The following is a 23790-nucleotide window of genomic DNA, read 5'->3' on the forward strand; positions in this document are numbered from 1 at the left end:
GGGTTGCATTAAATCTGGATTGCTATTTTGTGTTTAGTCTCCCGCGGTTATCGCGATTTTGCTGTTATCCTCTCTCTCCGCGAGTGGTAGCAGGTGTGTGTATCGATATTCCCACCTTTTACTATCTTTGGCCTGGCGCTTATATTTTCCGACTGTGCTGTGTGCGGGCAGTTGGTCAGTTGGCGTGGAGCAGCGAGGAAATCTCCGCGGCGCGTTGCTTGACTGAGGCCGCTGGCGGCGTCCACGCGCGGTCTGAGCGTGTGGTGCTGTTCCCAATGCTACGAGGTCCGATGCTCACCGAACCTGGACACGAAAGTTGAGTTTTGACTTAATCTACCAGCAAGTCAAGACTGTTCACATTGTGTCGTTTGGATTTCCTTGTCGACTGTTGGCACATTCCCGCGAGCGACAACGTGTGTTTTCGAGTTGGCAAATCTTAGCCACCCTCCGGTGGAATTTAACTGTACTAGGTTATTTTGAATTGAAGTGCACCAGCGGAATCTTCTGCCTTGTAGCCGTTAACGTTCCGGTTACGTGCCCTGGCCGTTGGCGTAAATTAAGGTGGTGTATTTTCCTCATCGTGTTGTTGCTGTCCAGCACGGTGTGTAGTTTGACAGCTCAATGTATAATTGGTTGTGGGCGCCAATACCTTCTACATTGTTCCATTGAACTCCCTGTTGTGTGCTGGTCGGGTGAAGCTGAAGTTATCTTGTCGGTGGGTCCGTTGACTGTCTGTCGGTTGCGTTGTCGTCGGATCGAGATTGGCTCGGCCGACTGCCTGTCTCACCTAAGTGAGCATTCGTGTTTGAATTCCACACCGACCCTCGGAAACTTCTGAGCACCGTTGGGTGTACTGCCTTTTCTTATTTGTTCTTGTTGTTTGTATTTGTATGTCTTCTAGCCGATTTTTAAATTAAGGTTGTTTTGCCCTTAAGGCATAAGATTGTTTGGGCCTTCAGACTAGTTTAAAGAACTGTTTTAAGGTAAGGCCTTGGCCTTTAAAAAAATTACTTTGGTTTGAGTCTTAAGTGATGGGTCTTCAGCCGATTTTTAAATTAAAGTTGTTTTGCTCTTAAGGTGTCAGACTGCTTGGGCTTTCAGCCTAATTAAAGAAGTTTTAAGATAAGGCCTTTTGCCTTTTAAAAATTTAATTTTGGTTTGAGTCTTAAGCGATGGGCCTTCAGTCGATTTTTTAAAAAATTAAAGTTGTTTTGCTCTTAAGATGTGAGATTGTTTGGGCCTTCAGCCTAATAGAAATAACTGATTTAAGATCAGGCCTTCTGCCTTTTAAATTTCTGATTTTGGTTTGAGTCTTAAGTTATTGGCTTTTAGCCGATTTTAAATGAAAGTGGTCTTGCCCTTAAGGCATAACACTTACGGCGCATACAGCCGGTAAATTAATGTTATGTGTGTTTTTTTTTTAACTTTCTTAGCTCTTGTAATGTTTGGTCAAATAAATAAAGTTGTATGTTCGACTGTAACTGATGGCCGCTTATTTTGGCCCCTTTCCACAATTTAAACTACCTGTCGCGTCCTGTGGGTTTAGCAGGGCGTCTCACTGGTTGCAGAGCGTCGTTCAGTGAGACGTGGTCAGTGCCGTGGCCCATAGAGGGAAGGAGCGCGGGGGCGTGCCTCCGCAGCACAGCGAGGCTGTGGGCGTCTCACAGAGCCCCCGCACGCTCGATCAGTGGAGCTGTGCTTAGGCTCGATTCCAGAATACTTCACACCTCTGTAGTCGGTTGTCGAGATGGCGTGAAGGCGGAAGATTCAACAGCAAAGTGAAGGCCATCCCGAGTCGCGGTCCCAGCATACAGCCAGTAAGGCGGTGCTTGTACTGTACTGCCCCAGTAGCGTGGACACAGGCGCCCAGCGCCCAAGCTGATCAGTTTGCAAATGCGCAGGTCAGATCTTCGTCCACAGAGGATAGGTCCAACCCCCACCCTCAGTCACTCACTGTTGTGAGGACTGTGGCTTGTACATCATAAGTACCCTAGACAGCCGGCTGATTTTGGACTCGCAGCAGTGAACCACAAATTGGCGGCAGTTGGTGGACACTTGCTGAATTCAAGAGATCATCTTGCAACTTAAAAGAGCTGATATCCCATCGATATCCGTGACGCAGTTGGAATTAGCTTGAGAAGAGCAGAGGTTTTGTAGCAGGCAGGTATATGATACCCTACAGTGATGATTAGAATGTACTTTCGGTTTATGAGTATCAGCGCAGTCGGTTGCTCTGTTGCTTAACCTTGGGGTTTCAGGGCGTACCTTTATGCGATGTTTGCATCCTGAAAAGCATTCTTGTGACATCACCAGGTGAGGTTACTACATTTAGCCTCACTACAGAGAAGCGTCCTGTCGGCTCCGCACTGTTGTCAAAGCGTTAAATCAGTTATTCTTGGCTTCCTTCTCGCATACGTTGATGAAACGAGCTCTGTTGGCAGTCGGTTACAACATCCTAGTGTAGCCAGCAGACACGCTCCATTTCGTGACATTTCAGTCGGTTTCGGACAAAATCTTATCCTTCCCTTACTGTTTTACTGCACCATATTACCCTATCCTTTATAAAATTCGTACCGAATTGTCGCACATTCGTACTAGTCTACATGTCTTTCTAAACCATCCTTCATGGAATATTCCTGTAATAGTGACTGAAGTCAATACCACAAATCTTACTCCTCTTAAAATATTGTATCGTGTCCTAATTAGTTCTTTACTTCTATTTCCTAGTGCTTCGACCAATGGTTCACTTTAACTGCTCTGTGCTGTTTTTGCCATATTGCCAAAGCAAGCAATGGGTAACTTATGCACAGGTAATTCTGGATAATTTTTAGTTTTTTTTTTCTTGAAAAACTGAAACTACACAGTTGGGACCAGAATCACAGTAGTCTTCGTAGCTGAAACGTTTATGTTAATAACATAATTATGCTTATTCTCACAATAGTATTGGAAATGTTGCAACATATGTTGTGTGGAAATTCGCTCCTTCTGTGATGCTACTAATTGGTCTACTGAGCGAAGGACATTCAGGTTTACGGTATCATTTAAAGGTGATATGTTTGGGGCTGCTAAAATCTCTAACAGCTTTATCTGGCCAAAATAGCAAAGACCTCTAACTATTACTGATAAGCAGAAAGTTGTTCTCGCTACTTTGCAAGCCGTTCCTTTTTTGAGATTCCTTTATTTTTAACTGCATTTTGACATTCCTCGTGGCTTCCTTTTTTTATAGTAATTCAAAATTATGATCTACATAGTGTATAACGAATATATCACACGCATGTCATTTCTTTGGAAAAGACTGTCGCTTCGTATTTCCCCAGGAAACGTTTCACATGCTTGCATGTCAATTTGGACCACTCTGTTCGGACAGACCGTAATACACTTGTGCTGGCAAACCCGTGGCTCTTGCCTGGATATAACTGTATATGTTTCCCTGTACTCGGAAATGCATCGTTTTCTACCGTTTTACACGGTACGGGTAAATGATAAAACATTGATACCAGGCGTTTAAGCCTACTACCGAAAAACGTAGTCACACTCAGTCTGTTCTCACTCCAACTACTGACATCTGGTAAAATAAAAATAAGATGGTTGTCAAACATTCCGTAGCTCAGTTATAAAAACCTTTTGCACTTCTCGTAGTCCTACTAACAAATGCTGTGGTGGCAACAGTGTAGCGCTTAGCTGCCCATCTTTGGGATGGGAAACAGATTCCTTCAGTACTAGTGTTCCCTTTATTGCATTATTGATAGTATGTGTCAAAATCCTAAGAGCTTTTAGGACGTTGTTTTATAATCTACCTAGTGCTTCTACTGTACTGCATGAAATACATTGGCAGTTCCTCTCCCATTCAGAATGTTCCATGTTCATCAGCTGTATGATATTATTTCCATCTTACTTTTTGTAACGTCTGCTACTGATTTTATCTGGCCTAGTGTATTATTTCATTTTCGAGTATCTTCATCATCTGCAGTTTCAAGCGCTGTCTCCGAAGTTTTTTCTCATTCGTTTATCAGTATCCTTGGTTTCTTATAAGGGAGTTGCAATCCATGGTATTCCTTCTCCATTTCCGCTAAAAGTCCCTCTTCACCTTCTTCTTTCCGCAATTCGTTAAAAGTATATTCTAACTTGTAGCCCTCATTTCTCATCTTCCGTATATTCATAGTTCAATCAAGCGTCCACCGATGACTGGTTAAAAGGAAGTTGGGCCGTCTTCAGCACAGAGCTCCAGATTCAAGGGGTTGGTTCCGTAATTTACCCCCTACACGACTCTGAACGAGGTGTAGGAACAGCAAAACTACAGCGTTCATCCCAGTTGACACACGACAGGAAGGCATTTCTGTCGACTTTCCTCCCATCTTCCGAAAGCTTTAGTGTATAGCAAAATACTACTAAATACTACACAATACCAACTCATTAAACTATCTAGCGGCAGCAAGACCAAAATCCCCAGAACAAAACAATATGAAACCCAAAAGATATATAAATAGTCAACAAAAGGAAATTAAACACGCGGTCTTAAGGTATATGGTATGGTATATGAACCCTGAACAGTTTTAACTACTGTATTTTTCACCTTCCTAGAAACATTATTCCATACCATCTGTTGAGTTGGAATCCGTGGCAAACCGTTTACCACTCAATTGAAGGGTTTGATTCGGATTACATTTGTTTGAAACCGTACCTTCACATTCCCTCGCGATGTCATCACTATCACTTGATATGGACCCTGATACTTAGTTAAAGGCTTTTTGTTCTCATTTTTGTGTGTATGGGCTAGTTAACAAAACCCACTGCCCTACTCGATGTGCCCTGCACATTGTTCCACCTTTTCTTGAAGTCTGAGTTCATTTATATTTGCTCGTTTGACCTCCTGCCGAACTTCTCTTATCTGCTCCGTGAACTCCTTCACTGACTCCTCAATAGCACCTAACTTAGGTTTCAGAACCTTGAAAGAAGATGGCATCTTTCTACCATATACAACCCTATATGATGAAAGACATGTACTACTGTGTACTTTTGAATTATATGCTGAGTGACGTGTTGCAAATATGTATCCCAGTTATAGTGTTGACTATTCATATAATGGTTTAACATCTTAGAAATTGTACAGTGAACCCATTCAGTATGAACTTTTGCTTTTGTGGGCTCTTGCCCGCTCGCCACTAATAGGGTGCCTACGGGATGCAGAGTTCTCGGAATGCTATACAACAATTCAAACAAGTAACATTAGTAGTTTTATTTCTAAAAAGCATTTGGCAATACTAAACTTTCGAGATTTACATGTAGTAGTCACAAACGAGAGGCGACAAGCAATATAATTTAGAGTCCCTGATATGTGAAATGTTTTGGCGAGTTGATGTACGTCACTGATAACTAACGACCGCGGTCCGGCGCCGTTCTGAGCTGCCAAGGCTAGCAGGGGTGGCGTTATATTCGCTTCTTCCAGGTGTCGCTCGTGGCGCGGCGCTGTTAATTCCGCGTGCCATTGACCTGTTTCCTCACCGCCTTCTCTGCTGTTGCGTTCCACATCTTCGATCCGGAACTTGTGGTTACACCAGAACAGCTTTCGGTGGAAAGGACTAGTGTGAAGTTCCCAGATATGCTTCAAAAGATCTGACATGAAATTTGGGCCCTGCTCTATAATAATCAGGAATGTCAAACGTTAGTTTCTAATTATTAATCATTGCACATGCAACTGTGCTTGTTCACTGGTCCGCAACTGCTATCTTTGCTATGGACTGCACAAAATGTTCTATTATGCATTAGAATATACTTGCTACCAACTGTTCTCCTACTGAAATGTACAAGAATGTCTAAACCAAGCATTTCACATCTGGTAAATTTTGCAGTGGCACACATTGGTTTTTCAAATATGCTCTTTTCGCATATGGTACATAGTCTCTCATGTATTGGTCAATATGTGGCTTTCTGTATCTCGACCAAAACTTTTCTGCTATTCATCTATCTGTCACTCTACGTCCTCTATGATCCATTTTCTAGATGACGCAGGAACCACCACTCTAGTCGAGCGATGTCGTTATCCTGAAGGAAGTCATTCACTAGATGTGCACGATGGGGGCGCGAATTGTCGTCCATGAAGACGAATGCGTCGCCTGATACGGCGCCTTGATGTGTACATCGGCCCCACATAACGCCACCGCAAAACATCAAGGAACGTCCACCTTGCTACACTCCCTGGACAGCGTGTGTAAGGCGTTCAGCCTGATCGGGTTTACCTCCAAACACGTCTCCGACGACTGTCTGGTTAAAGGCAACTGCGATACTCATCGGTGGAGAGAACGTGATGCCAATCCTCAGCGGTCTATTCTGCGTGTTGTTGGGCCCATTTGTAACAGGCTGCATGGTGTCGTGGTTGCAAAGATGGACGACGCCATGGACGTCGGGAGTGAAGTTGCACATCAAGCAGTCTATTGCGCACAGTTTAAGTCCTAACACGATGTCCTGTGGCTCCACGAAAAGTGTTATTCAACATGGTGGCGTTGCTGTCAGGGTTCCTTCGAGCCATAACTCGTAGGTGCAACTGCAGTAATAGCCCTTGGGCGGCCTGAGCGAGGCAGGTCCTCCATGATCGAAAAACATCGCTTTGGTTCACTCCGAGACGCCTGGACGCTTCAGTTCCTGGCACAAAGTAACAATTCGGACGCGATCGAACAGCAGTATTGATCGTGTAGGCAAGGTTGAACTACAGACAACACGAGCCCTGTACCTACATCCTGGTGGAAAGACTAGAACCCCCTTCGTCGAATAGGCGCTGCCCATGCTTGGTTGTTTACATCTTTGGGCGGATTTAGTGACATCTCCGAACAGTAAAAGGGACTGTGTCTATGAGACAATACCCGCAGGAGTTCTGGGAATCAGGGTGATGCAAAATCATTTTTTGTGTGTGTTTGTAGACGTGGGCTGCGTTGTTCATAGTTCTCCGACATTACTTACTGATAGATGCAGTTATCCGTATAACAGGTATTTTTCGTCCTGAGACGCACAATTCTCAGTAACTGTGCGTACCTCTGTAGGCATACTTCCACCATAAAAAAAAGGAAAACAAAACATTTACGTTGTCACTCGACCACTCTGCACTCATTTCACTCTCTGGGCATTATGCCGATTGTGCCTAGCAGTTCATCGGTTAGAGTTCTTTTGCTGCATGCACTCTACTCTCGACTCTGCGCGGGCATAGCAGACCGTCGGTGGGAGTTGTTCTGCCGATTCCCCACTACGCTCCGGGCCCTAGAGTGGCCACATCTAGCGGACCATCAATCAGAGTATAGAGTGTCACTCTACATTCGGTGCTCTACGTCGGCCGCAGCTATCGCTCCATCATTTGGAGTCCACTGCAGCACACCACACCGCGAATCTTCGTCTCCCACATGTCTCTAAGCTCACCCATTTGAGGACTCTGTCACTGTTGTTTCCATCCACAATGGACATTTCAGTTCCACACTATTGATTAGTCACTAGAACTCTCCAATGCCACATTTGTGGTTAGCTCCTAGGACAATCCAGTGCTCCAATGATTAACTTTCAGGTTGAACTGAGTACTGAAGACTCACATCCCAGTAAACTGTAATTGTATTTTGTTTATTAGACTTAACTAAAGTTCCATTTTTCTTGGGCACATAAGATGTAGTGTGTTGCTCCCTTAGTCCACGAAAACTATAATGCCAAGCAAGATCAATATTTACGTCCCACTACAGTGACGATGACGATCAATATTTGCTCCCTTTTTTCCCCCACTACAATGTTAATAATGATCGCCATCGGCTCCCTCCTTGTGCCACACTACAATGGCAACGATGACCATGGTTTGCAAGGGTTACTCACAGTCTACCGAACCAAGATTCGAAGATTCAGTCTTCTCGCGCCAGCTGCAATATCGACGAGTATACATCCCCACAATGACTAGCATCTAGATTATTAGACTCCTTGAGCTTTGTAGCCTTTCATACACTACTTCGAATGCGCTAATTATTGTCAGATACATGTGTTCTCATTACCGTGCCAGCTGTCTCTTTTCAGTTTTCTCCTTCCTTATTCTGGTGCTCCCAATGGCCAACCAAGGCATTCTTCATAGTCTTAAGCAAGGTGCAGATCATGTCCCTGTCCACTTACAGGACAAATTCAATGCTTATTCGACAGTATTCGCGCTCCAGTGCACACCCTGAATTCCACGGTATCTTCCTCCACGCCTTTACCTTCTCCTTCTCCCACTCTCTGTGCTTATCTGCACTTGCATATTTTTTGAGTTTTTGAGGTATCCTTCACACCACTCCTCGACACCTTCTGGTCATTCATTCTTGTCTCCATACTCAAAGCCTTCAGAGCACTCTCGATCTGATGGTCTTTCCTTGCGTCCTAGGAGAAGCATCCTACCAAGTTCTCACTATGCATGCTCTCATACCTTTCTTATCCCTCTTTTATTTCTCTGGTGATGCCAGTTCGTGGCACCAGCCCTTTCCTAAGCTGTCTCGCCAGACCCATCTGTACCTATAGTGGCACCAACGCCTCCAGTGGCATGATCCAATCCAGTGAAACTATTGCCAGAAGTACCATCACTTCCAGTTGCTTAGTTGCCTACAATGACACCATGGCCTTCAGCAGCACCATCGCCTCCAGTCGCACTATTACCTCCAATGCCAAACTTTGCCACACAATCTCACATGATCACTTGTACAATGAGCAGCAACGCATAAATATACCTGGTTTTTACAATCGAATGTCCAGCAGCTGCCATGATACTGTGTGAGTAGTATACATTTGCTGTGATTTGTGCACTTCGACTAAAAATAATTTTTTAAAAAACTTTCTCGATATAAAACACAAACTTAAGTTTTATTGTTTTCTTTCCAAAAAGATCACCTGATGCTCTCACATGTAAGTGGTTAAAATTAAAATTTTGAATTAAGAAAGAAAAATGTTTAAAACTTAACTGATAAAATTACTTAATAACAATTACATTCCTTTACACCAAAACAACAGACAAATCCTTCACTACAAAATAAAAAATTCAACCAATATACATATAACCAAAAAAACCTCAAATAACAGTAATGTGTTAAAAATCAGTTTCTATCAATTTACCTAAGATAACACAGATATTTTTTACCATATTTAAAAAATTCAACCAAAAACTATTTCACTGATAAAAAATCAAAAGCGGTAATTTGTTGGTTAAATCATTTAAAAAGTTAGTGAATTGAAAAAATTAAAACTTAAACAAATTCATTTAAATTGACCGATATGAACAGAATGATCTTTAACTAACTTTTTATTCTGATATTTAAATTTTAAACTGATCAGACTCTTTACTTTATCTTCATTTTCCGGACAGATTTTAGTACAGTGACCTGGAAGAATAATTGTAAATTTTTCATCTAAAACTAATGAAACCTTCTGACCATATTTGGTTACTAAAAGTTCAGATTTTGAAATATTATAAGTACCTGTGGTCTAGGGGTAGCGTCGTTGATTCATAATCACAAACGTCTTCGGTCCCAGGTTCGATTCCCGCCACTGCCTAAATTTTGATAAATAATCAGCATTGGCGGCCGAAGACTTCGGCATAAGAAGTCAGTCTCATTCTGCCAACGGCCTTGTCAAAGAGGGCGGAGGAGCGGATAGAGGTTCAGGGCACTCTCTTGTCCTAGGGTTGGGAAATTGCCCCTAAAGCCGGAAGAATCAGCAATGATCAACGACATGAGGATGCAGAAGGCAATGGAAACCACTGCATTAAAGACACGTAACGTGTATCCACAGGACATGTGGCCTGGATTTGAAGAAGTGTCATGATGATCTCTCCATTGGCAAAACATTCCGGAATAGTCCCCCATTCGGATCTCTGGGAGGGGACTGCCAAGGGCGAGGTTACCATAAGAAAAAGATTGAATAATCAACGAAAGGATAACGTTCTACGAGTCGGGGCGTGGAATGTCAGAAGGTTGAACGTGGTAGGGAAACTAGAAAATCTGGAAAGGGAAACGCAAAGGCTCAATCTAGATACAGTAGGGGTCAGTGAAGTGGAAGGAAGACAAGGATTTCTGGTCAGATGAGTATCGGGTAATATCAACAGCAGCAGAAAATGGTATAACAGGTGTAAGATTCGTTATGAATAGGAAGGTAGGGCAGAAGGTGTGTTACTGTGAACAGTTCAGTGACCGGGTTGTTCTAATCAGAATCGACAGCAGACCAACACCGACAACGATAGTTCAGGTATACATGCCGACGTCACAAGCTGAAGATGAACAGAAAGAGAAAGTGTATGAGGATATTGAAAGGGTAATGCAGTATGTAAAGGGGGACGAAAATCTAATAGTCATGGGCGACTGGAATGCAGTTGTAAGGGAAGGAGTAGAAGAAAAGGTTTCAGGAGAATATGGGCTTGGGACAAGGAATGAAAGAGGAGAAAGACTAATTGACTTCTGTAACAAGTTTCAGCTAGTAATAGCGAATACCCTCTTCAAGAATCACAAGAGGAGGAGGTATACTTGCAAAAGGCCGGGAGATACGGGAAGATTTCAATTAGATTACATCATGGTCAGACAGAGATTCCGAAATCAGATACTGGATTGTAAGGCGTACCCAGGAGCAGATATAGACTCAGATCACAATATAGTAGTGAAGAAGAGTTGGCTGAAGTGCAAGACATTAGTCAGGAAGAATCAATACGCAAGGAAGTGGGATACGGAAGAACTAAGGAATGACGAGATACGTTTGAAATTCTCTAACGCTATAGATACAGCAATAAGGAATAGCGCAGTAGGCAGTACAGTTGAAGAGGAATGGACATCTCTAAAAACGGTCATCACAGAAGTTGGGAAGGGAAACATAGGTACAAAGAAGGTAGCTGCGAAGAAACCATGGGTAACAGAAGAAATACTTCAGTTGATTGATGAAAGGAGGAAGTACAAACATGTTCCGGGAAAATCACGAATACAGAAATACAGGACGCTGTTGAATGAAATAAATAGGAAGTACAGGGAAGCTAAGACGAAATGGCTGCAGGAAAAATGTGAAGACATCGAAAAAGATATGATTGTCGGAAGGACAGACTCAGCATACAGGAAAGTCAAAACAACCTTTGGTGACATTAAAAGCAACGGTGGTAACATTTAGAGTGCAACGGGAATTCCACTGTTAAATGCAGAGGAGAGAGCAGATAGGTGGAAAGAATACATTGAAAGCCTCTATGAGGGTGAAGATTTGTCTGATGTGATAGAAGAAGACACAGGAGTCGATTTAGAAGAGATAGGGGATCTAGTATTAGAATCGGAATTGAAAAGAGCTTTGGAGGACTTACGGTCAAATAAGGCAGAAGGGATAGATAACATTCCATCAGAATTTCTAAAATCATTGGGGGAAGTGGCAACAAAACGACTATTCACGTTGGTGTGTAGAATATATGAGTCTGGAGACATACCATCAGACTTTCGGAAAAGCATCATCCACACAATTCCGAAGACGGCGAGAGCTGACAAGTGCGACAATTATCGCACAATCTGCTTAACAGCTCATGCATCGAAGCTGCTTACAAGAATAATATACAGAAGAATGGAAAAGAAAATTGAGAATGCGCTAGGTGACGATCAGTTTGGCTTTAGGAAAAGTAAAGGGACGAGAGTGGCAATTCTGACGTTACGGCTAATAATGGCAGCAAGGCTAAAGAAAAATCAAGACACTTTCATAGGATTTGTCGACCTGGAAAAGGCGTTCGACAATATAAAACGGTGCATGCTGTTCGAGATTCTGTAAAAAGTAGGGGTAAGCTATAGGGAGAGACGGGTCATATACAATATGTACAACAACCAAGAGGGAATAATAAGAGTGGACGATCAAGAACGAAGTGCTCGTATTAAGAAGGGTGTAAGACAAGGCTGTAGCCTTTCGCCCCTTCTCTTCAATCTGTACATCGAGGAAGCAATGATGGAAATAAAAGAAAGGTTCAGGAGTGGAATTAAAATACAAGGTGAAAGGATATCAATGATACGATTCGCTGATGACATTGCTATCCTGAGTGAAAGTGAAGAAGAATTAAATGATCTGCTGAACGGAATGAACAGTCTAATGAGTACACAGTATGGTTTGAGAGTAAATCGGAGAAAGACGAAGGTAATGAGAAGTAGTAGAAATGAGAACAGCGAGAAACTTAACATCATGATTGATGGTCACGAAGTCAATGAAGTTTAGGAATTGTGCTACCTAGGCAGTAAAATAACCAATGACGGATGGAGCAAGGAGGACATCAAAAGCAGACTCGCTATGGCAAAAAAGGCATTTCTGGCCAAGAGAAGTCTACTAATATCAAATAACGGCCTTAATTTGAGGAAGAAATTTCTGAAGATGTACGTCTGGTGTACAGCATTGTATGGTAGTGAAACATGGACTGTGGGAAAACTGGAACAGAAGAGAATCGAAGCATTTGAGATGTGGTGCTATAGACGAATGTTGAAAATTAGGTGGACTCATAAGGTAAGGAATGAGGAGGTTCTACGCAGAATCGGAGAGGAAAGTAATATATGGAAAACACTGATAAGGAGAAGGGACAGGATGATAGGACATCTGCTAAGACATGAGGGAATGACTTCCATGGTACAAGAGGGAGCAGTAGAGGGCAAAAACTGTAGAGGAAGACAGAGATTGGAATATGTCAAGCAAATAATTGAGGACGTAGGTTGCAAGTGCTAATCTGAGATGAAGAGGTTAGCACAGGAAAGGAATTCGTGGCGGACTGCATCAGACCAGTCATTAGACTGATGACCAAAAAAAAAAAAAAAAAGATTTTTAAAAATCACAATAAAAGTTGCTAAGAAGCTTAAAGACAATTATCATTTTATTTGTGTACATAAAATATGTTTCAATTTTATAAAAATTGAAATTGTGACGAAATTTAAACAAAAATGTTACTTTTTTAAGCTTCATCACAGGTTTATATATCAAGTAAACCAAATAAAAACTCAACATGTTCCTTATCAAACACCTTTAACCATAGAGATCGAGCTTCAGGCCTCTGGCCTACTGTATGTCAGTGCAACACAGAGACCTGCCTCTGAGTTAACAGAGTGCTCTATTAATTCAGGCTGAAAGACACCATTTCTCCATTAGGACATATCTCAAACTCATCCAGGAGAAGGTGATAGGTACTACTGAAGCAAGGATAGAAAACGTTTTGTCAAATGTCTAGCTCATTCCACATCTGATGCACTTAAGACTCCATCAGCTTAATCACCAAAATCCTTGAGTCAACATACATATATAGAGTTTAACAGAGAAAACAGGGCTGCAGCCTGTATAACTAGTGTTTGGGTAACAGAGTTGATCAGATAAAGTAATTGTCAAGAGTTTGTTCTAGATCGAAAAAAATTATTTTCTTCACATTATTGTATTTTATTAGAAGAGACAAATTGTTAATAAGAAATTAACATCAACTGCGGTACTCAAATTAACATTCAAAAAGGATTAACTTGTGATTAAAATCCAGACATTTCCCTATTAATTTAAATGGAGGTTAATGCTATCCATTGACAGATTTTCACATGACCATACCTCAGAGGCACCAACTTTAACATGTATGAAATTTGTTGTATCATAACTTTCTTATTTTATGATGTAACTGTGTCATGACTTCATTTTTTCATAAGACCCTTACCCCCGAAAACCACTACTCTCGTTATTCACATTAACATTTTATAGAGACAAATTAGAGATTAATGGGAAGAAATATGTGGGGGCAGGTGGAATAATAAGTCTTCTAACAAAAAGAACAGATTATTATGGAAGATGTAGGTGAAAAATTTAATGGTGATGATTTATAATAGTATGCTAGATTTTTATTCGACTCAGTAACAGTATATAATGAAAATCAACCAAATGAAATAAAAACAAGTAAGGGAGTAAATACAATAATTTGATAAGAGGAGTTGTTGATGAATATTTTCCTAGTACTTCAAACAAAAATCTTGATGGTTCATTGCATAATATATCTGAAAAACCGTTGAAGGCATAATTTAAAAATATCGAATATATTTGGATGAATGATGTTTGTGGTTTACTTGAGAGATTAGCAATTATTCATAAAGGAGAATTAGCTGTAAATAAACATTATTATAAAGAAAAAATAGAAATAAAAAAGATTTTTACAATTCATTTTAATGATTATATTATTAATAATGCACCAAGTAAATTTTATTTAACAAAATTTTTGAATAATTTACCTCATATATTTTGGAAACCATAAAGATATAGAAAAGCATTAGTTAATACTTTAATTAATAAATTACCATTCGAAATTTATCTTCCTTGTTATAATTATTGTGGTCCAGGAATTAAACTAGAATGAAAATTAGCTAGTGGTGATAAAGGAATAAATCCACTAGGATATTACATTTAGGCATAATAAAAAGACATGAAGCGGATAAAAAACTTTAGTTATCTGTGAAGAAAAGAATGGATGCTCCAGATGCATCACTAGGAGAAAATTACATAAGGAGTTAGATGTTCTTGAAGATTATTGAGTTTATAAAAATATTAAGAAAATTTTAATGTATATAAATGAATAATCTCAGCATAGATTATACTTTGGTACTTAATTGCAAAAATAAACCAAAACGAATTGAAATTAAATTCATTAATGGTATCATAGTACTGGTAATTTAGTAACTGATGTACAAAAAACAAAGAGAGACCCAAAAAAGACAAGTGGCTATTTCCTAAACTTTGGGTATACCCATTGTGGAATAATAATTGGACATCAATTGGAAAAGAAGAAGGATCAGGATTAACAAAATAAGAATGTGGTCTTCCATCAGGTTTATTAGCTGCATTAAGATACTGAGCTACTGCTGCTACAGTTGTCAGTACAGTAGCAGATACAATAGCAAATAAAAACAAAAGGACATAAATTACAATAACAAAAAAGGCACAATTTAGCGATGGAAAAGAAGCATTCAGATGGTGATGATTTGAAGAAATGAACAAAAAATGTTTAAAAAAACTGCAAGATATAATAAACAGTTATGAAAATTTGACTGAGAAAATCTTGCAAGGAATTCAGATTTAAACATTTAGAGATCGCTTTATGGTTGATGAATTACGCTATAAACTAAAAAATTTGTATCTACTGTAGAGACTGTAGCTGATAATGTTGACTTAATATTAATCGAAAAAATATAAAATTTGTTATTTGATTCATTGGTGCAAAAATACCAAACTAATTAACTATTTATTTGGGACAAAAGATTTATATTATAATAGTGAATGTAAAATTTTAGGTCAATTTATTTGTCGTAATTTATTTTTAGTCATTTTAAGACTTTTATCATATGAATATAGATTTAATGATATTTTGAATATAGTATATGAACATTTTTGAAATAAAGTAAATAACATTTTTCGCTCATCAGAGACAAAATTCGCAGAAATGTTAAGAGTATTAGACCCAAAAATAATCAATTTACTAAATAATTTTGTTAATATTGAATTAGTACCAGAATTAAAAAATTATAAAAATGAATTAGAAAAAATAGAGTAGGTCAAAAATAAATAACTTTAATTCAGAAATTGAAGAATTACAACCGACATTAGAAAGAAGTTTTAATATGGAATATGAAAATTAAAAATGAAATTGGTCAAATAATAAACAAATTTTGGACAGAATTAGGAAAAACATCAAAATTTTAAATTTATTTTAATAAAGAAATAGTATGAACAAAAATTAAATAGAGGCAGAAGCACCAGTGTTAATTAAACAATTCAAAGAGAACTATGCAATATTTTTAAGAAAATTTACATTTATGTTTCTATTAAAGACAGTAGATTTGTAAAAGTGAGTGATCCAATTAATGGTTATACTGATGTTACTAAATAATAATTGGATAAAGAGTTACAAGATTCTTCCACAAAGACTGAATATACAAGTACTTTAATGAGGTTTAATAATTAAATTACTAAACAAGACTTATGTAAATACTATTCAAAATCCTAGAGTATTGTGAGATCTTGTTTCAAATACGGATTTAATTCCATACCTTAAGCTATAAAGTACTCTTAAAGATAAAATATGTGATAAAGAAATAATTGACCTTACTCTTATAACAGGAAGTGAACAAAACCATCCTACTTTCGATGCATGTGATTTCACCCTGATCCAAGTTGTACTTAATCAAAATATAAAAAAATATATATGATTCTTGATTAATTGTTTTTAATAAGCTTTATCATATAACTCTGCTATCAATTCAATAAAAATAGTACTTTTTTAAAATGTGGAATTAAAAAATTCAGTTAATACTTTCCCAGTACATACAAAAATATTTTATTTGGATATTAGATTTTAGAATGAAATATAATGATAGAGTGGACCAATATTTATTTTGTTTTTAATCTATAATTTTGTACATGATGATGCCTAGCATAATAGTACTTGTGAATAAATAATTAATTAGGTAAACAAATAAATGAGAAAAATTTTATATGAAAAGATGTTATTTCTGTTTATATATATGATTTACAGCAAACAGATTTATCAGTTATTTGTTCAGGTAATTTAACAGGACTTCCAAAAATTAATATGGGATATAAATATTCTCAGACTGTTGTTTTCTTTTCAAACATTCTTGAGCTATTTCAGTTAATGATGAAACAGATAAAACATAGCTGTTACTTTGAAAAAAGTGATTAAAATAAGATATTCAAGAAATTTAGAAACAGATAATGGAAAAGAATTTTAATAATAATGATTTCCAGGAACTTACAGAAAATATAAAATTAATCATTATACAACTTTTCTCAAACAAAAGCATCTGTTTTTGATAAATTCAATGGAACACTAAAAGAAGAAATGTGGAAGAGGTTTCTTCTTCCAGGAAGTTGTAAGTGGGTAGATTTGGTTTCGGTTCTAGTTAATAAATACAACAATACAAAACACTCATCAATAAAAATGAAGCCATTAGAAGTTAATGAAAATGATTATAAACTAATTGCCATTGTATGTAATGATAAATGAGCATATAAAGTGGGCGATAAAGTGAGAACCAGTAAACTTAAAAGAATTTTCAAAAAGGATACTCAGACAAAATTGAAGGCATTACTTATTCTAACATAATGACATACAAATTAAAAGAAGAAACCAGAAGCCATTTTGATAAAGAAGAACGACAAAAGCCAATTCTCTCGATGCGTAACTTGTTGAGGAAGTTTTAAGGAAGAAAAAAGCTAAAACTCATGCTAAATGATTAGGATACGTCAATTCACATAACAAGTTGGTATATAAAATAAAATTCTTATATATGTGTATATATATGCAAGTCAGGTAAATTAAAAATATAACGAGAACGATTAAAATGAACACATACTCACTTTTCTGCAGAAACTGAAAAGTCGTCTTCGCAGCCCTCCACACTGAAACCTGTATCTGACATGTCACTGTTGCAACGCAGGAGGAGAAATAGAAAACAGCAAAATCCTACACAAATAAGGAGCACGATATGGCACTCCGTCAGTAGGCGTAGTACTGTTGATGGCTATGCCAAAGAGGCTAATACTTAAAACACTGCCCTAAGTGACCCCATTCTCCTGCTTAAAACGATTTGACAGCGATCACCAAATCAGGTCCTAAAAAACTGCTCCAGTGGGAAGACTATATGATGGCCACCAAAGCCCCATTGATGCAGTAATGTGAGAATTCTGTGTGTCTAAACAGTGTCATATGCCTTACTGATATCAAAGAATATACCAAAACTGCTGAGTTGCCGCTTCTAGTAGGGGCAGGTTTTCGACAGTGGACCATAGTCTCCAGACTCCACTCCAAGGGGGCCTAAAGAGTTGCCTGGCCACTAACAATAGACCAGGCGACAGTTAACCATTTGCTGCACGGTCTTTCCTACAAAGTTCGATAAGATGTTAAACAGGTAACTCCTGGTTTGGAGAAGGGTATCAAAATTGTTTCTCTCCACGATTGGGGGAAGTGATCTGTCTACCACATCAAATTAAAACATTCGAGGAGAATTTACCCGATTTGGACGTGACTGGGTGCAGTGTCACGGGTTGATTCCGGCTCCCACATGGAGGAAGAGGAGTTGTAGGACTCAAAACTGATGGAACAGAGTCCAACAGTCGCATGTTAGCGTCGAACGTTGGAGCCTGGCTAGAATTAGCAACAGTTTTTGCGAAATGCTCCCCAGTGTCTCTGGGCAGTTTGGAGACACCCCTATTTCAGCCCTACTGCTATTGGTAAACGTCTGTGTTTACTGAAGATCCTTCGAATGGCTTCCCATACTTTTGTAGAACAAGTGGGATGGTTGATGGAGTCCAGGAACGCCTGCCATGACCTTTTCATGCTCTCCTTAATTATGCGTCGTATCTTCGCCCTCGTGACCTGAAAGACTATGAGGTTGTCTGCATTTAAATCGTCGAAGAGCCACATGCCTGTTCCGGATTGTTGAACAACATTCATCCATCCAGCAAGAAACAGGTTGTCTCCTGAGATAACCTGAAGACTTTGGGATGAGAAGGCCGGCACTTGATGGATCACTCATCCATCTGATGTGGTCCACTCTTTCCTGGACGCTGTCCCGGAGTTCAAACACGTCCAGCTGAGTGAAAAACGTCCAAAGAGCCTTGCTGGCCATCCGTTTTGGTGGCGTCTCTTCGGTAGGCGAATGTAGAGTGGAAAGTGGTCGCTTGAATGAAGTTCGTTAACGACCTCCCACTGAACGGTGTCTGCGAGGGCTGGAGAGTAGAAAGACAGATCGATAGCTGAGAATGACCCAGTGATAGTACAGAATTGAGTGTAAGTACCTGTGGTGAAGATGCAAAGTGGCAGAAGATTGGCCTTTTTAATTATTTTGCCCTGCATAGGCTTCAGGGTCGCAACCTCCATTTATGTACTACCATTGGTTTTAGGGACACGCTGTTTAAAAACAGATGCAAAGGAGATAGCGAACATTGGGGACTGCATGGTCTTAGAAATCTTCTTGGCCCCGCCATAGGGGATCCGTCTTGTAGTTTTGTTCTTCCATTCTTCAAGGAAGACACAGCAGTCCCTACTCCAGGCAGGATTAGTCCCAGAACAAATTCACACATTTGGAAGAGAACATTCTTGATCGGCAGCCTTACCACATTTGGCACGAGTGGCTACTCCCTTACATCAAAGAGTGCCCAGTGCCCAAAGCACTGGCATTTGAAACAGTGCACTGGGTTGGGGACATAGGACCGCAAGGTTAAGTGAAGAAAACTGACCTTAATATGTCCTGGGAGTTTTACACTATTAAAAGTGAGGATGAACGAGTCATATTTAATCAGATCACATTCCATCCTTTTAATGATATTCTACTCATCTACAATGCCTTCTTGGGTCCATTCATCTTTCAGGTCTTCTTTGGGGATGTCCACCAAGTCCCTGCATATCATAGCATCTTTACTGCAGTTTAATGTGGTGTGGAGCTTAGTGTCAAGATATATTCCCCAAGCGTTTGGTCCTTCTGCAGATTTGTCACTTATTGGGAGCTTGATGTTTCCACCAACAGTGTCGCATTTCATAACCAATTCGCTGATTTTAAAGTTTCTGCAATCCCCTCTAAACGCTCTCTTATGTAGAAAGGTGAGATGTTTCCAAGCCTTATCTCTTTCCTTTTAATCAGTAAGAAATACTCTATGCGGCAGCATGTATTCTGTTACTAAAGGAAATAGAATTCTTAAATAGCCCTGAGACATATGTACTTCCTACACGAGACCTCTTGCTAGACTGGGTGTGGCCAATGGCCGCGCGGTTTGAGGCGCCATGTCACGAATTGCGCGGCCCCTCCCGCTGGAGGTTCGAGTCCTCCCTCGAGCATGGGCGTGTGTTGTTCTTAGCATAAGTTAGTTTAAGTAGTGTGTAAGTCTAAGGACCGATGACCTCAGCAGTTTGGCCCCTTAGGAAATCACATACATTTGAACATTTGGTACCTACCAGCGTCCCACCCATCCCGCTGGGAGTTGCAAGAGAAAATTTTTAAGCGATAGAATCACACGCGGTGCCGGAAACGTTAAAACGGTGCTAGCAATGCCCGACAATCACTACTCTATGATGAGAACTGCTGCCTTCAATTATTACATCTGTGCTACCAAATAACGCACGATTTTGAAATGGACAGTGGGAAGTGATGTGACTGTACGCTAATGGGCTGCAAGTTAGAGAAACGGCCTTAATTAAATATATTAAAGTGGGAATGAACCGTTTCATTTGCCTATAAACCGGAGTGTTTCACTGTGGCAAAACTTTCTGGCCTATAAATCTTCAAATATTCTTCATAGTCTGCCAGGGACGTTGCAAACGGTCCAGAGCAATTTAGCCGAATGGTCAAATTTTAGAGTTTGGATTGCAATGCGACAGAGATAAGTAGTATCACAATTTTTAATCTTTTCCTTATTGACTTAAGCGAGGCTGATGACACTTACGATAACTGTTCCGCTAGAGACTATAGCGGTACAGTTAGTTATATTGGCTTATTTGTTACCTCCTAGGATACTGATTCAGTACATACAAGGGAATATAATTATTCTACAACGGTTGCTTATTAATGGAAGAAGGACGGCAAGTGGGAAAAGATCATTTTATCAATAATTTAGTGAAAGATCGATCTTCAACGCAGCATCGCGTTCTGGAGAAGGTAGCATCTGAGAAAGTAATCTACCAAGCGGTGCTGTTGCGGAACAATCGCCATGGGACAAGAGGCGCAGCGTACCTCACCTGCGGATACTGTCTACTGCAAGCGATTAAGATTTACTTGTAAAAGGGGAAGTTTCTGTACTGTACCCGTTCTGCAGGGATGTGCTTATCAATGCGCTGCACTAAAGAATCGAAATTATCATTGTTATTCAAGCTGTTGTGGCAGCTTGCTCTACGAGGCGCCGCGCTTGTGATGTTACTAGCAGAATGTACTGTGTTTCAAATCATAGTCGTTGGTTTTATTTTTCGAAGTGAAAAGGATTTCTTCGCCACTCTTCGTTTCATTTGTATCTCAAGCCGATATGAAGACATCGTCTCCCGAAGCTCAACGGCTCGTCCACGTTCGCGGGAAAAGGGTGACTCTATTCAAGAGTGGCTCTGGAAGTGAAGTACAACGGGGATCGCTGTGGTAGCTGCGAAGGCGCTGCGGAAAGCCTGAAGAGATGCTGACTGAAGGTCCTCTGGCGAAGAGGTCCTCTGGTGAAGGCTCAGCGGCAGCACCGGCGAAAATGTTCTACTCCGATAAGGCTACAGTGGCAAAACGTCTCATTTATAATTTTTCATGTTTTGAAGATGCAGAATAAATTCAATCCTTTGAGTCCCGAAAGATACTCGCACTTGTGGATGGAAATCACGAGTAAAAGAAGATCTCATTCTCCGGCAGGGGTTTTGAGCACCGAACCTGCACTAGAAAAAAAAACACTCCGTCTTCTGGCCACGAGTGGCCTATCAGGACCATCCGACCACCGTGTCATCCTCGGTGGAGGATGCGGATAGGAGGGGCGTGGGGTCAGCACACCCGGTCATAAGATGGAATTCTTGACCGAAGCCGCTACTATTCGGTCGAGTAGCTCCTCAATTGGCATCACGAGGCTGAGTGCACCCCGAAAAATGGCAACAGAGCATGGCGGCCTTGATGGTCACCCATCCAAGCGCCGACCACGCCCGAAAGCACTTCGGTTATCTCACGAGAATCGGTGTAGCCACAACGGCAAGGCACTAGAGCCAACAAGAAAAAGAAAAAAACCCAAAATTGCCCAATCAAGCCTGGGAATAGACTGAAAAGTTTTGGAGCATATTCGTATTCAAACATTATGAATCACCTCGAAGGGAACGACCTATTGATACGTAATCAGCATGGTTTCAGAAAACATCGTTCTTGTGCAACGCAGCTAGCTCTTTATTCGCACGAAGTAATGGCCGCTATCGACAGGGGATCTCAAGTTGTTTCCGTATCTCTAGATTTCCGGAAAGCTTTTGACACCGTTCCTCACAAGAGACTTCTAATCAAGCTGCAAGCCTATGGGGTATCGTCTCAGTTCTGCGACTGGATTCGTGATTTCCTGTCAGGAAGGTCGCAGTTCGTAGTAATAGACGGCAAATCATCGAGTAAAACTGAAGTGATATGAGGTGTTCCCCAGGGAAGCGTCCTGGGACCTCTGCTGTTCCGGATCTATATAAATGACCTGGGTGACAATCTGAGCAGTTCTCTTAGGTTGTTCGCAGATGATGGTGTAATTTACCGTCTACCCCGTGGTCTAGGGATAGCGTCTTTGATTCATAATCAAAAACGTCTTCGGTCCAGGGTTCGATCCCCGCCACTGCCTAAATTTTGATAAATAATCAGCATTGGCGGCCGAAGACTTTCGGCATAAGAAGTCAGCCTCATTCTGCCAACGGCCTTGTCAAAGAGGGCGGAGGAGCGGATAGACGTTCAGGGCACTCTCTTGTCCTAGGGGTGGGAAATTGCCCCTAAAGGCAGAAGAATCAGCAATGATCAACGACATGAGGATGCAGAAGGCAATGGAAACCATTGCATTAAGGACACGCAACGTGTATCCACAGGACATGTGGCCTGTAATTGAAGAAGTGTCATGATGATCTCTCCATTGGCAAAAAATTCCGGAATAGTCCCCCATTCGGATCTCCGGGAGGGGACTGCCAAGGAGGAGGTTACCATGAGAAAAAGATTGAATAATCAACGAATGGATAACGTTCTACGAGTCGGGGCGTGGAATGTCAGAAGCTTGAACGTGGTAGGGAAACTAGAAAATCTGAAAAGGGAAATGCAAAGGCTCAATCCATATATAGTAGGGGTCAGTGAAGTGAAATGGAAGGAAGACAAGGATTTCTGGTCAGATGAGTATCGGGTAATATCAACAGCAGCAGAAAATGGTATAACAGGTGTAGGATTCGTTATGAATAGGAAGGAAGGGCAGAGGGTGTGTTACTGTGAACAGTTCAGAGACCGGGTTGTTCTAATCAGAATCGACAGCAGACCAACACCGACAACGATTGTTCAGGTATACATGCCGACGTCGCAAGCTGAAGATGAACAGATAGAGAAAGTGTATGAGGATATTGAAAGGGTAATGCAGTATGTAAAGGGGGACGAAAATCTAATAGTCATGGGCGACTGGAATGCAGTTGTAGGGGAAGGAGTAGAAGAGAAGGTTACAGGAGAATATGGGTTTGGGACAAGGAATGAAAGAGGAGAAAGACTAATTGAGTTCTGTAACAAGTTTCAGCTAATAATAGCGAATACCCTGTTCAAGAATCACAAGAGGAGGAGGTATACTTGGAAAAGGCCGGGAGATGCGGGAAGATTTCAATTAGATTACATCATGGTCAGACAGAGATTCCGAAAACAGATACTGGATTGTAAGGCGTACCCAGGAGCAGATATAGACTCAGATCACAATATAGTAGTGAAGAAGAGTTGGCTGAAGTGCAAGACATTAGTCAGGAAGAATCAATACGCAAAGAAGTGGGATACGGAAGTAGTAAGGAATGACGAGATACGTTTGAAGTTCTCTAACGCTATAGATACAGCAATAAGGAATAGCGCAGTAGGCAATACAGTTGACGAGGAATGGACATCTCAAAGAGGGCCATCACAGACGTTGGGAAGGAAAACATAGACACAAAGAAGGTAGCTGCGAAGAAACCATGGGTAACACAAGAAATACTTCAGTTGATTGATGAAGGAAGTACAAACATGTTCCAGGAAAATCAGGAATACAGAAATACAAGTCGCTGAGGAATGAAATAAATAGGAAGTGCAGGGAAGC

Source organism: Schistocerca nitens, chromosome 8 (assembly GCF_023898315.1).
Source record: "Schistocerca nitens isolate TAMUIC-IGC-003100 chromosome 8, iqSchNite1.1, whole genome shotgun sequence".
In the NCBI taxonomy this organism is placed as follows: Eukaryota; Metazoa; Arthropoda; class Insecta; order Orthoptera; family Acrididae; genus Schistocerca; species Schistocerca nitens.